Source organism: Microcaecilia unicolor, chromosome 7, assembly GCF_901765095.1.
Source record: "Microcaecilia unicolor chromosome 7, aMicUni1.1, whole genome shotgun sequence".
NCBI lineage: Eukaryota > Metazoa > Chordata > Amphibia > Gymnophiona > Siphonopidae > Microcaecilia > Microcaecilia unicolor.
Window position 1 is genome coordinate 220,812,553 of NC_044037.1, and position 15,688 is coordinate 220,828,240.

The following is a 15,688-nucleotide window of genomic DNA, read 5'->3' on the forward strand; positions in this document are numbered from 1 at the left end:
AGAAAGTGAGTCGAGAATTTAAAGTAACACCTAAATATCTAACGTAACACCTAAATAGGTGGTGGTAAGGACTCAGGTGGGAATGGCCGCATTCCAACTGTGAAACTAGCACACGGCCATTACTGACCCAAATTACAATTCCGGCATTTTCTAGAAAGTGGCCAGAGCATGTGGCAAACCCATGTGCTAATCAAAGTGCCGGAAATTTTCTAGTGTTGCTTGGTAAAAGGATCCCCTAATGCAGGATGTGCTAAAGCATTCCACATTAGTTTTGCCATCTGCATGTGATAAACCACATGGTAATTATTTTTTAATTTTTATGTTGGGGGGGGGGCATGTCAAGGGCAAAGAATGGTCATGAATGTACTGTTTAGCTCACATGCTTACATTAGTGTGCATTAACTGAATAACACCTAACGAGCGATCCCTTGCTGCCTCCTAAGTAGAATGTGCTAAGTGCTCCCATGCTAATTTTTTCTAATGTCCATGCACTAATGGTAACACTAGTGGATGGCTGTAAATGAAACAAATTGAAAAAAAGGCAATTTTATGGCCACTTTAGAAATGGACTTAGCGCACAGGACCCACATAACTGCATGCTAGGCTCATTAATGCAGCTTAGTAAAAGGGCCCCTTAGCTAGTAAGTGCTGGACAAGCCACTGACATTCCCATGCCCCTTTCACATCCATGCCCCCTTGCAGTTGTGTGCTACAGATTTTCCACGCTAAATTTCTAGAATAGTGACTAAGTGAAGTTATACATGTAACTACAAATTAGTGCCAATTAATTCCAATTATTGGCGAGTATTGGTTGTTAGTGCCTGTTAGCGGCTATTTGCCAATTAACTTATGCAAGTAACTGGCACTATCCTTTAACCTGCACATGTAAATTTGTGTGTTAAGCATGAAAAATGTGTTTGCAAAATTATAGAATGAGAGGGAAGGTGAACAAAGGAGATTGCTGAGGACAAGAGAATAGGGACTGAAGGGCAAGAGAGGAACAATGAGAACTAGAGGGGAGTGAGTCCACACTGTGAAAAAGAGACAGATAGAGGGAGAAAGTGACAGAAGTACAGACTGATATGTGGGCAGCTCTCTCATCTTTTGTTCTAGACTAGAAAGAGATAAGGAACAGGCAGGCCCAATTGTCACATTAAACCTAAGTGAAGCAACACAATCATTTTTCTTTTATTCTCAAGTTCAATTTATTCTGTGTTTAAAGTAGTCTACAAGTAACATCAATGGCTTATTTTAGTTATTATTTAACTTTAATTAATTTTAATTGACATTTATTGACTGCTATCTTTCTTTTATGAAAACTCGCATCAGGAGGTGGTATTGTATGGGCCACGAGGACAAATATTTTTCTTTTGCTGGGCCCCAAGAAAAAATATTATTGTCCACTAGGTTTCATCAAAACAAGTTTTCAATCCATTGGTTTAGCTTCCCAAAGCCTTTTATATTCTCTTATTATGAACTGTGGTAATGTAAGCCACCAATCAACTTAGGAAGGATTCCCAACCCTTGGGTGGGTTTACAGTACATTCTAAATTCACTTCACAGTTACAAGCCATTTGATAATTCTTTTGTGTTATTGGCTTCACTGTGTTGATGGTTTTAATATCTGTGGGGCCCTTTTACAAAGCTGTGGCAACAAGTGGACTTAGCGCACCTTTTGCAGGTCTTTCCTGCTCGTTAAGGCCACTTTTGTCATGGCTGGGAAATGTCCAATTTTACAATTTCAGATTTAATGGTCATTCAATAATTCTGCCATTAGTGTGCTGTCATTAACAAAAATTAGTGCATGCCACCTGTTTTGTAGGCAGAAAGGGCTCACGAGTTAATCCCGTGTTAATCAATTAGAGCCTCTTTTACTAAGCCATGCTACTGATTCCTGGTGTGGCAAATGAGAGGAAGTCCATTCAATTCCTGTGAGTTTCCTCTTATTTGCTGAGTGGGAATCGCTAGTGCAGTTTCGTAAAAGAGGCCCTTGGTGCACAGCAATGCCGACATGCTGATTAGTGCCCACTTTCTGGCCCCAGACATGCCCCCTTGGCTAAAAAATGAAATATATTACACCTCAGCACAACCTGTGGTAAGCCCTTTTAAATTGCGGTAGGCATGCTTTAGTGCTTACTGCAGCTTAGAAAAAGGACCCCTGTATGTTTTATATTTATTTTTGTTAAATTTTTTGTACACCACCTTGTAACCAGCAGGAATGGTGGTATTTAAGTTTTATAAATACATTTTAAAAATGATACTTTTCTACTGTTGCTATTGATGATAAATCTATATGTGACTGAGCATTCTGTTTTTTTAGAAGACCCAATACTGGCTCATGGCATAGTACATTAGTGTCTTGCAATGATGTGGTTACTGAAAATTCCCCTTCGGGGTCCAATTCAGTAAGCCATTTTGGGCTAGATTCTGTATATGGCACCTGAAAATTCTGGGTGGAAAAAAATATACCTAGGATTATTCTCTATAGTACACCTACATTTTGTAGAATAGGTTTAAATTTCCATGTGGTATATAGAATTACACTGAGTGCTTCTCCACATGACCAAATTTAGCCATTTACACCATGTTTTACTCAGCATAAATCCCAACACCAAAATTAGGAGCAGAGCGAGTATATTGTATAACAACACATAGATTTTAGAAATGCCCGTGCCCTGCCCATGGCCATTCCTCCTTTTCAACTATGCGACTTAGAATTTATGTGCACCACATTACAGAATATGCTTAGCAAGTTGTGCACATAAATACTAATGCCAATTAGTGCTGATAATTGCTTGTTAACATCCAATTAACAACACTGATTCGCTAGTAAAACAGTTAAGTTACATGCATTGTTATAGAATACACTTTGATTACCATATGGAAATTAATGCACAATATATAGAATCAGCCTGAATGTATATCAAACTCAATATTCTCAGTAACTGCTGACTCAGAGCAGGATTGAATTATGGTTTTATCTCTGAAGCAATACACGATTGATATTTGTTGAAGACACACGGGGAAAATTCATCTGAAATGGTAATGAAAGTGTTTCTCTATTCTGTTACTCTATCGAGAAGGTGAACTTGTAGAATTAATCTGGAAAACAAAGATTTTAACTATAATTATATAAAATGAGTTAATAATGATTAACTGTATTAAAGAATAGCTAATGATCATGCACAGTAATGTTAGTGGAATCTATTGAGTTGCACTTATGCATTCATAATCCTATATTGCATGATATATTTTCTTTAATGTGAGGCCTTTCTCAAGTTGAAATGTAATACCTTGACTGCTTTTGTGCATAGTTTAAATCAGCTAAAATTGGACAAACTTAAAACAACTAGATACATATGTTTTACAATGAACAAATCCTGCATAGGGATAGAGATCCCTGGAAAATTGTTTTGCTGTGCACCATTACACATTGAAGAGTTTTATCTCATACTGACAACTGGCTAAAGCACAGTCAAGTATCTAAACATCCTAGTTTTCCTAGAACAGGGGTAGGCAACTCCGGTCCTCGAGAGCCGCAAGCAGGTCAGGTTTTCAGGATATCCACAATGAATATGCAGGAGATAGATTTGCATACCATGGAGGCAGTGCTTGCAAATCTATCTCCTGCACATTCATTGTGGATATCCTGAAAACCTGACCTGCCTGCGGCTCTCGAGGACCGGAGTTGCCTACCCCTGTCCTAGAACATCCCTACTTTTTAGGGATGTGCATTTATTCTTAAAATACTGGTAGAACACAACAAACGAGACCATTTTTGGATTGGCTCCTTTAAACAAACTGAATGGACATATTATCCAAAAATAATTTGTTTTCATTAGTTTTCAGATCAATTATAGTCCATGAGGCCAGGAAAACAGTCCTCCTTACCTGGCCAGACACATCAGAGTTTCCTTGGGGAAGAATAACAAAAAAACAATCAGGAATGATGCCATCAATCATATTGAAACCTTTTGACAAGCAGCCAAACAATCCTATTCCAACCTCCCTTCCTCCCATCTTCCAAATCCCATGGCTGATGATATCAGCAGGAAATTGAAAAAAGAAAAAAATCCATTTTCTCTTCATTTTTCCTTCTGGGTTTCAGGGAAAAAGAGTGGCCTGTTGGCTGCAGGCTGGAAAAGTTATAAAAGAGGTGAATATTAAAAAAAAATTATCAGTCTTAGAAATAAAGCAAATAATTGAACATTTAGAGCTTAGGCACAGGTAAGAGGGGATGGGTTGACATTCTGCCTGTGTGTCAAAAGAAGAAACTCTTGGGAACAATATGTGCTGCAACTTCAAACTATGCAGCAGAAGATAGATTCTATAATGAAGGTCTGGCAAAAAAACAAAATGCAAACAAAGTCTTTGTGGATATGAGAGTCACTCTGCTTGCTACTAAAGTTTGGTATGCTATGTGGGTGCACAGAAATGAATGGTTGTGCTATTGTCACAGTGACGGCATCCTTACTAGACCAGACAGAGGCACCCACATCCTTCAAACTATTCTGGATCACTACAAGACTGTGTTGTGCTTGAGTAAATACAACAGACTGAGATGCTACTCTAAAAAGAAGCATTCTGGAGTTTTAATCTGGAGAGTCGGTTTCCCAAGAGTTCCAGTGGGGAGAATAACAGTATATGCTTTTTGTGAGCATTTTTAGTTTGTTATAGACTCCAGATGCTTGGAGTCTATGGACATGCCTCGACTTCTGCTTTACTTTTGCCTTCATGAGTATCATGATGTTCAGCTGCTAAATAGGAAGTTTGCAATTGGGGTGTGGGTTACATACCCTTTTCCCAATTCTAGTGGGGACATGGGAACATGTTCCAACCATTGCCTAAGCAAAAGGATAAAGGGATTAAGGAGGGAAGTTATTAATGTGTAGTACTGTTGAGTTATTTTACCCTGAAAAAAGCCACAGCACAATGACTGAAATATCAGTTCCACTTAGATGCAGCAAGACCCAGACAACTGCAACAACTATTTTACTTATGTTTCATATTTTATTATGTGCAGTCCATTCAACCTAAAGTGCAAAAATAATATATGATTAAACAGCAACACATCCCAAACCTAACAAGCACACTTCAGATAGCTTCTTAGAACAAGATTGATACAATATTATCTGAAATTCACTCGGAAAAGCTTGTAACATATCCACAAAAGAAGGCCATAGGTCAAGGAGGATAATGCTTTGCAGTTCATTGATTTTGGTTATGATTGTAATGTTATTGATCTTTGTATTTAACTTGTGGCTATATTTCTGGTCTCAATGATAATAATAATAATAATAATAAATCCACACTGTGATCTTTTTTAAACATAGGTACAATTGAGATATTGTTGTATTCATAACAACTCCCACACTGACAAACATGCAGTCAGGTTCACAAGCATACAACCAAACATTTATTGATCAGACACACCATTTACATCTGTAATCATAGAAGTGTAACCTAAAAAACTTTTGAGCTTCTTTAGATCATAAGTACACAAACCACGTACACTCTTGGAGTAGGCATAAACAGCTCTGGCAGATTAGTCACTCCTGAATATACAGATCCGCCTGGCAAATTAGGCATGTTGTATGAGTACTGGATAACAGGCCAGAAATATGTGTATTGCCGAGATTCAATATAATGAGCCGACTGGAGGCAACACTATAACTTGGCACTTCCATTTAGGTGCAACAATAGGGTACCCTAGGACCACTTATAGAATGGTACTTAGGGGTCCTTTTACTAAGGTGTGCTGAAAAATGGCCTGCGGTAGCATAGGTGCATGTTTTGGCCGTGAGCAGAATCATTTTTCAGTGCACCTGTAAAAAATGCCTTTTGGGGGGGGGGGGGGGGGGGGAATGGACGTGCGGCAAAATGAAAATTGGGATGCGTCCATTTTGGGTCTGAGACCTTACCACCAGCTGTTGACTTAGTGGTAAGGTCTCACGCGTTAACTGGGCGGTAATGGTCAACACGCGTTCAAATGCTGATTACTGCCCGCACGCCAGAAAATAAAAATATTTTCTGACGAGTGTAATGGTTGTGCGTCAAAAATGAAATTACCGCCTGGGCCATGCGGTATCCGGGTGGTAATTTGGAATTGATGTGCATTGGGCGCACATAAGCGCTTAGGTCGCATAGTAAAATGGCCCCTTAGGTACGTCTAAATGGTCATAGAATACTACTGCAAACCCACGTTGGTGCACCAAAACCTAAGCACAACCCCTTATGACATGTCAATGGCAAATATAAATGTTCATGCTTAAGTGCACCAAGTGACAGGCATAGCTAATAGTATTCTATAAGTTATGCACGTTACCCGGTGCTAAGCCCATAGATCACCCATGCTCTTTCCATATTTACACCCAGCTTGGAGTTATCCGCCAAAACACTTAGGTGCTAGTTTATAGAATACTGCCTAGTAAACTTATGCATGAAAACACCAATTTAAGGCACCTTTGAAGCATGTAAGTGACGTGCAGCTCTAGGCAACAGCTTTTGGAATTGCCTTGATAGGGTCCTGGAGTGACATAAATGCGCAAGCCAGACATGTCGATATAAATAGGCAGTAGATGTGCCCCTGATGGACACACTGTTCTCAAATATGACTATAGGAGATGTTAAAGGAGATGCACATGGAATAGCACACAGTTCATAACTGGAAAATGATTCTTGCATACAACTAGGTGAACAAAATAATTGAAGGCCAACCAAAAAGACTTGCAGTAAAATCCCAGGTTATCCTTCCCAGAAGCATAATCCATAAGAATGATTATATACAGTAGTAATGATTTACTCCATGGTATCTAAGGCCATAGGGATGCCACATGCTGCTCTATAAACAGGTCAGTATAACTAATCAATGCAAATTCAGTGGACTAACTTGCAGATCTGGGCAGTGTTCAGGCTAAAATAAATACAAGGGGGAGAAAAGAACTACAATATTTGATAGGAAAGAATTTTATCACTCAATAGCAGAACAATCAACCCACAGCTGAAGAGCAAAAGAAGATACAAGCTGGGAGGGGAAAGGTAACCGGGGAGGGCAGGGAGAGGGAAAGGAAGTATTGGAAGAGGACAAGGGAACAAACAGCGAGAAATGGCACAATTTACTTTCAACCTTTTTTAACCTTCCAAATTGAATGCTTGTTTAAATAACCAGGTTTTTAAAGCTGTCTTAAAAATTTTAAAGGATAGCTCTGAATGTATAGTAAGCAGGAGAGAATTCCATTATAAAGGGGCTGAAAGAAGCATGGTGGCAGGTGGATTCTAGCTGGGCTGCTTTGGGGTTTCAAAGGACTAGATGATGATCATTAATAGAACGGAAGAGTCATATAGGGATATGCATTTCTACTGAATGCCAGTGGGATTTTTGAAACGGGGGGGGGGGGGGGGGGGGGGGGGGACATGATCAAATTTGCATACATGACAGATATGTTTCATAGCTATGTTTTGTATTGATTGAAGTCTTTTCAAATTTGCGTGGGAACAGCCTAAGTAGATCATATTGCAGTAATCAAGCATGGTGGTTAATAGGGACAAAACGAGGAAGTGGAAAGTGGCTTTGTCAAAATATTTACGGACAGAGTGTAATTGGCAAAGAATGGTTCATCAAAAGTATGTGTAGAAATATATAGGATGGCTTGCATATGAGCAGGATAATAAGTCCCTCTCTTCTTTTCTCATTGACTTTGACCCAGCTTTCAGTTCTAGTTGGGTGCTAAGGTATGCACATGTTGGTCACCCAGGCATATGAAGAGTTACAGATAACCGATATGTGCTCAATAAGAAAACATGCCCTCTAGTGACTGGAGCTAGCAATTGCAAGCTGAGCAGACTAATAACATTAGCCTTTGGCTGCAATTAGACATCCATTGCCACAATTATTTTAAACCCCCTGCTTTCGAAAGAGAAAAAAAAACAGCAACAAAAGTCATAAACCAGCCATTTAAAGAGAGCCTGCATAAATAAATAATTTGCCATTTGTGAACAACATATGCAGAACAGTGAGGGCTCTGCTCCATAGACATGCTTCTAACTACTTAAGATGCTATCCTGGTGTTTATTACCTGGATTACCTCCGGGAGTCTGATAAGCACCTGTGATCTGCTGGCAATTCAGGAAAAGAAGCAAGTATGTGCAGGGCTTGCTTTCTTTTAAGTAGTCACGCTTTAGTAAACAGTGTATACCAATTTTTGAGCATGCAAAGATTACATTGAAGTAAACTGAGGTTACTGCTCCCTGCTTAGTGCCCAGCAATGAAAGCTAATGACAGGAAGAGCATGGTGCAGCACTTAAAGATGTGAGAATGGACTTCAAGACAATAATGGCCAGAAATACTTTGAAGGTAATGAGAGCAAATTACACATATGACTAAGGAGCAAAAATGGTTGCAATTGTGTTTAAAGAAACTATAACTATTCATATTTATTGAGCCTGCAAATAAGTGGGAAGATGTGGGGTACAAATGTAACAAATAATAAATAAATGGCAACCTTCCTACACACACATGCACTAACATTCTCTATACACTGTTGTATCCACCATTATTTAGATGTTAGACATGGAGTTAAATAATATTGATAATTTCCAACTGTGTGCATGCATGTGTAAATATATTGAATTAAAAAGCATACAGTAAAGGTAGAATGTTCAAGCTGAATGTTTAAAACCAGTGTGCAATTTCTAATTGTCAGCTCTTTTTTTAATTAAGAAAGCTATACGCAAATTATTTGCGCTTAGTTTACAGCATTGCTGTTACAAGCTGTGCTCATGAATATGATAATTTCTGATTTTATGTCCTCTCGAGATGTCTTGTTAAAAACATTTTATGGGTGATCCTAAAATTCAGTAAACTTGAAGCCCCTGGTGCTGGGTTGTTAGAGAAAGTTCTTTGAAAAATGTCAGCAATTAATATTTTGCAAATATAACTGACATGCATGTTTTCCCCAGAGTGCAATATTGCTTTGCAGTTCTTAAGCTGAAGTGATGACACTGCAGTTTGGAATGTAAGGGCATGTCAGTGTTTTCTTCCTGAGAGTGCATGGGCTCTGTAGAAGGGGCTGCTCCCATACACAGTTCTTCTTGTGCAGACACCTGGCAGTGTTTATATACTTGCTTTGGCTTGCAAGCTTATTTTGTGCAATCAGGTATATGAGCAAGTGGTCTTTATCTAGAGCAATTAAAAGTCTAGCATTCTCCTCTCTAGACATGTAATTACTAGGGCTTGGCTGTTCCCACTAATTGTTCTTGCTGGGGACATTGGTGAGAAGCCAATGATTTTGATGGGTAGCGGATTATCATTTTGACTCTGCTACCTGAGAAAACAATCATTTGCAAAATCCCGTGAGTAATTAGCCAGGCTCATGATTAATTGTGCTGCAAAATTAGCTTCACTGTTGCTTTTATTTTACTGCTAGAAATATTAATTAATGTTAACTCCTCTCCTTCAGTTCCCACTTTTGAATATTCAACATGGCTTTGAAAAATTAGAGCTTCTACTTGCATTAGCACACTGGAGCTTTGATTTCAGGAGTAAGTATTCTGATTTAAAAGATCATATTTGGGTCACAAATTATTTTTATAGGAGGGCAAACAAAGCATTGGTGCATCATGGGAAAGCATTCATGCACTAATGCGTAGGAAATTGTTTAAACAATGATTCATTCTCTAGTGCTGTTGGAAATCCATTAGGCAACATACAAACTTCAGCTTGGCCCTATACCAAACATTCACTCAATGTTTATTTTGTAATGAATATTATTTAATGTTTTTAATGTTTTAAAAGAGTGTGTACATTGTTTCATGTTAAAAATAAATCACTAAAAGGATGATTCTAAAAATTGGCATCTAAAGATAGATGCCAATTGTGCACGAAAGTTATAGAATAATAAAACTTATGTGCATGATTAGCACAACTAATTGGCAATTATGCATGTTTTAGGTGCTATCTATATATATAAAAGGCACCTCCAACGTTCCATTGAAGCCTCAAGCCGGAAACTTGAGGCACCCGAGATATCCGGTTTGGCCTGCAGGCTGCAGTCACTGTAGCTCACCCCTCGTGTCAAAATGCGATGACGTAGAGGGCGGGGGCGGGCTTCCAGTCAGTGTACCTCCGCCCTTGCGTCAACATACGATGACGCAGAGACCAGGCCGGGGAACACACAACGCACGACTTGCACAGTGACAGCTGCTGGGAGAGCGCTCCGAACTTTACTCACACAAACTCGCAACCGCCTCACTGATGGACGGAGGGAGGGAGAGGAGAGGTCTGGAACTTGGAAGGGAGCCATGGAGGGGGGGTCTGGAACTCGGGAGGGAGAGAGGACGGTAGGGGGGGGGGGATTACCCTGCTAGCGCCCGTTTCATTTTTCCCCGAAACGGGCATTTCTTACTAGTTTTATAATGTTCTCATTAAAATCACTTAGCACATAAATGCAAAGAGGTGCAAACAAGGGCAGATTATGGGTGAGTCATCATGGGAGTGTCAGAGGGACGTTCACGGAAGACAGTGTGTATCAACAACTAGAAAAACTAAAGGTGGACAAAGCCATGGGTCCGGATGGGATCCACCCCAGGATATTGAGGGAGCTCAGGGAGGTTCTGGCGGGTCCTCTTAAAGATTTGTTTAATAAATCCTTAGAAATGGGAGAGGTTCCGAGGGATTGGAGAATGGCGGAGGTGGTCCCTCTTCACAAAAGTGGTGATAGGGAAGAAGCTGGAAACTACAGGCCGGTAAGCCTCACTTCGATTATTGGAAAAGTAATGGAAGCGATGCTGAAGGAAAGGATAGTGGATTTCCTGGAAGAAAATGAGTTGCAAGATCCGAGACAACATGGTTTTACCAAAGGGAAATCGTGCCAAACGAATCTCATTGAATTCTTTGATTGGGTGACCGGAGAATTGAACCGTGGACGTGCTATAGACGTAATCTACTTAGATTTCAGCAAGGCTTTTGACACGGTTCCCCACAGGAGGCTCTTAAATAAACTGGATGGGCTGAAGATAGGACCCAAAGTGGTGAACTGGATTAGGAACTGGTTGACGGACAGGCACCAGAGGGTGGTGGTGAATGGAGTTCGCTCGGAGGAGGGAAAGGTGAGTAGTGGAGTGCCTCAGGGATCGGTGCTGGGGCCGATTCTGTTCAATATATTTGTGAGTGACATTGCCGAAGGGTTAGAAGGTAAAGTTTGCCTATTTGCGGATGATACTAAGATTTGTAACACAGTGGACACCCCGGAGGGAGTGGAAAACATGAAAAAGGATCTGAAAAAGCTAGAAGAATGGTCTAAGGTTTGGCAATTAAAATTTAATGCGAAGAAATGCAAAGTGATGCACTTAGGGAGTAGAAATCCAAGAGAGGCGTATGTGTTAGGCGGTGAGAGTCTGATAGGTACGGATGGGGAGAGGGATCTTGGGGTGATAGTATCTGAGGATCTGAAGGCGATGAAACAGTGTGACAAGGTGGTGGCCATAGCTAGAAGGTTACTAGGCTGTATAGAGAGAGGTGTGACCAGCAGAAGAAAAAAGGTGTTGATGCCCCTGTACAAGTCGTTGGTGAGGCCCCACCTGGAGTATTGTGTTCAGTTTCGGAGGCCGTATCTTGCTAAGGATGTAAAAAGAATTGAAGCGGTGCAAAGAAAAGCTACGAGGATGGTATGGGATTTGCGTTACAAGACGTATGAAGAGAGACTTGCTGACCTGAACATGTATACCCTGGAGGAAAGGAGGAACAGGGGTGATATGATACAGACGTTCAAATATTTGAAAGGTATTAATCCGCAAACAAACCTTTTCCGGAGATGGGAAGGCGGTAGAACAAGAGGGCATGAAATGAGATTGAAGGGGGGCAGACTCAAGAAGAATGTCAGGAAGTATTTTTTTCACGGAGAGGGTGGTGGATGCTTGGAATGCCCTCCCGCGGGAGGTGGTGGAGATGAAAACGGTAACGGAATTCAAACATGCATGGGATAAACATAAAGGAATCCTGTGCAGAAGGAAGGGATCCTCAGGAGCTTAGCCTAGAATGGGTGGCAGAGCTGGTGGTTGGGAGGCGGGGCTAGTGCTGGGCAAACATATACGGTCTGTGCTGGGGCTGGTGGTTGGGAGGTGGGACTAGTGCTGGGCAGACTTATACGGTCTGTGCCAGAGCCGGTGGTTGGGAGGCGGGGTTGGTGGTTGGGAGGCGGGGATAGGGCTGGCCAGACTTATACGGTCTGTGCACTGAAGAAGACAGTACAAATAAAAAAGTAGCACATATGAATTTATCTTCTTGGGCAGACTGGATGGACCGTGCAGGTCTTTTTCTGCCGTCATCTACTATGTTACTATGTAAAACAAAAGAGGTCCAAGCTCCCCTATGTAAATAATACAGGTAAACAAAAGTAGGGATAGATTATGTTGGTCTTCCAACATAATTCAGAGGACACATTTGAAAATAGTTTGAAAATGTCTTTATTAGTGATATCAACTGTATCAGGATTCTGCATACATCAGATTACCAAAGGACTCAATCTGTATTTCAGTGCCACCATACCTTCGTCAGGAGTCAAAACAATCTTATAAGAATCCTACTCAAAATGATGGACATCAAAGGAAACCAGCATCAAAGCACAAATATGTGGAGCATATATAATGAGACCTTTAGGTGTACCACACGGCAATATTCACCACTGTCAAAATCAGTCAGCATGGGAAAGACGTGTAACATAAAACACTATGCGTTATGTACACTTCAAGGCACAATTAGGCGGCAGCAGTTACAACTGCTGTTGACTTGGTGTAACTGTTGGTGCCTAACTTTAGGTGCACCATTGCATGCTAGTATTCTATAAACGGAATCTTGGTAGATAGGATGGGAGTCCATGTCTTTCTGTGGATTAAGAATTGGATATTGGACAGAAAACAGAGGGTTGGGTTAAATAGCCATTTTTCTCGATGGAGGAGGGTGAATAGTGGCGTGCTTTAGGAATCTGTACTGGGACCAGTGCTATTTAACATATTTATACATGATCTGGAAATGGGAAAGATGAGGGAGGTGATTAAATTTGTAGATGACATGAAACGATTCAAAACTGTCAAAACACACGCGTATTGTGAAAATTTGCAGGAAGACCTTAGGAAACTAGAAGACTGGGCATCCAAATGGCAGATGAAAGTTAACATAGACAAATGCAAAGTGATGCACATTGGGAAGAATAATCCAAATCGTAGTTATCTGATGCTAGGTTTCACTTTAGGAGTCAGCACTCATGAAAAAGACCTAGCTATCATTGTAGATAATATGGTGAAATCTTCTACCCAGTGTGTGGCGGTGGCCCTAAAAGCAAACAGGATGCTAGGAATTATTAGGAGAGGGATGCAAAATAAGACCAAAAATATTAAAATGCCTCTGTATTGCTCCATGATGTGACCTCACCTTGAGTATTGTGTTCAATTCTGCTCGCCATATCTCAAAAAAGATACAGCGGAACTAGAAAAGATTCAAAGAAGAGCGACCAAAATGATAGAGGGGATGAAACTGCTCCCATATGAGGAAAGACTAAAGAGGTTAGGGCTCTTCAGCTTGGAAAAGAGATGGCTGAGGGGGGATATGATTGAGGACTACAAAATACTGAGTGAGTGGAGGTGACTCGATTTTTCACTCATTCAAAAAGTACAAAGACCAGGGGGACACTCAATCAAATTGCATGGAAATACTTTTAAAACAAATAAGAGGAAATATTTTTTGACTCAAGGAATAGTTAAGCTCTGGAACTTGTTGCCTGAGGATGTTGTAACAGTGGTTAGCATATCTAGGTTTAAAAAAGGTTTGGACAAGTTCATGGAGGAAACGTCCATAGTCTGTTATTGAGATGGACATGGGGAAAGCCACTGCTTGCCCTTGGATTGGTAGAATGGAATGTTGCTACTATTTGGGTTTCTGTCAGGTACATGTGACCTGGATTGGCCACTGCTGGAAGTAGGATACTGGGCTAGATGAACCATTGGTCTGACCCTGAATGGCTGTCCTTACGTTCTAAGATGCCATTATAGAATTGGCACTAAGCACATGGCATTGGGGTCCCTAAATCTTGGTGCCAATTGCCACCTAAGCTTTTCGTAACATACCATTAGAGCTAGAGGCAAAGTTAATTTCTGGCATGAATTAATTCAAATTTATTTTAACTACATGTATTACCAATAAACTCAAAAAAAATGATTGTCTAAGGTATTGAAATATAGGTATGCTGGAGAAAACAGGAACATTAACGTACCTAAAAATGTTTACAATAAATAAACCCAACTACCTTCAATTTTTAAATTGTATGGTGACAGAATAGGCCTTGAGTTTAGTCATCTTCGCGCCTTCTGTCTCGCTGCACCCTACGCCTGGAATAAACTTCCTGAGCCCCTACGTCTTGCCCCATCCTTGGCCACCTTTAAATCTAGACTGAAAGCTCACCTCTTTAACATTGCTTTTGACTCGTAACCACTTGTAACCACTCGCCTCCACCTACCCTCCTCTCCTCCTTCCTGTACACATTAATTGATTTGATTTGCTTACTTTATTTTTTGTCTATTAGATTGTAAGCTCTTTGAGCAGGGACTTCCTTTCTTCTATGTTTGTGCAACGCTGCGTATGCCTTGTAGCGCTATAGAAATGCTAAATAGTAGTAGTAGTAGTCATCTTTTGCATCTGATTGAGAAAATATGTGAACTATGATGACGTAAATGAAAAGGGAGGGGTAAACCAGTAAAACGTCACCAAAACAGATCCCATTTCACCCAGTAGAATCAAGCAAAACAAAAAAAGAGAATGGAATCATTTATTAAAAGTACTAGTAAAAAAGGCCCGTTTCCGAAACCAATGAAACGGGCGCTAGCATGTGTTTTTTTTTTGTGTGTGTGTATGTGTCACAGTGTTATTTTGTGTGTGTGTGTGTGTGTGTGTGAGGGAGGGTGTGAGGGTGCGGTGTGTGTGCAGGTTGTTGATGTGTGTCTTTTTTTGTTTTGTTTTGTTTTTTGCTTGGGGGTTGGGGGATGTGCTGTGCTGTGCTGGCAAAGTGGGTTGGATTGGTGTGTGGCTTTGAGGGTGTGTTTCTGTTGTATTGTGTGTGTGTGGTTTTGTCTGTCAAGGAGGTTTGTGGAGGGGGGTCTTTCTGTTGGTGAAATGTAAATGTGGTTGTAGGGGGGTCAGCCTTTGTTGAGTGTTGTTTTTTTTTTCCATGTTTTTTTTTTGTGTTGTGCTGAGGCAGCAGTGTTGTTTTAGATGGGCGGAAGGTAGAGGAGCACGTTCTTTGTCTGTTGGTATTTTTTGGCCGTTTCAGGGCTGCTGTAGGGGAACGCTGGAAGAGAAATGTGCTGTTGGAAGCAGCACCATCTTTTTCCATTGGGCTGGGGTTCTGGGCATCCTGGAGGTGGGTGATGGCTTGCCTGAGGATGGGGATGGTTGTTTTAAGTTGGCGGAAGGGAGAAGAGCATGGTCTCGGGCCGTCGGGGGGTGATCCGGTATGTTTGGTCCATTTCAGGCCGGCTGCAGGGGAATGCTGGAACATTTATGCGCTGCAGGAATCAGCGCCGTCTTTTTCCGGGTGCTCGGGAAATCCCTGAGGTGGGAGACAGCTTGCCTGAGGCTGGGGATGGTTGGGCACGTCCTTGGCCGCTTCGGCAAAAGGGGAAGAGGAAGGGGTGGGGAGTT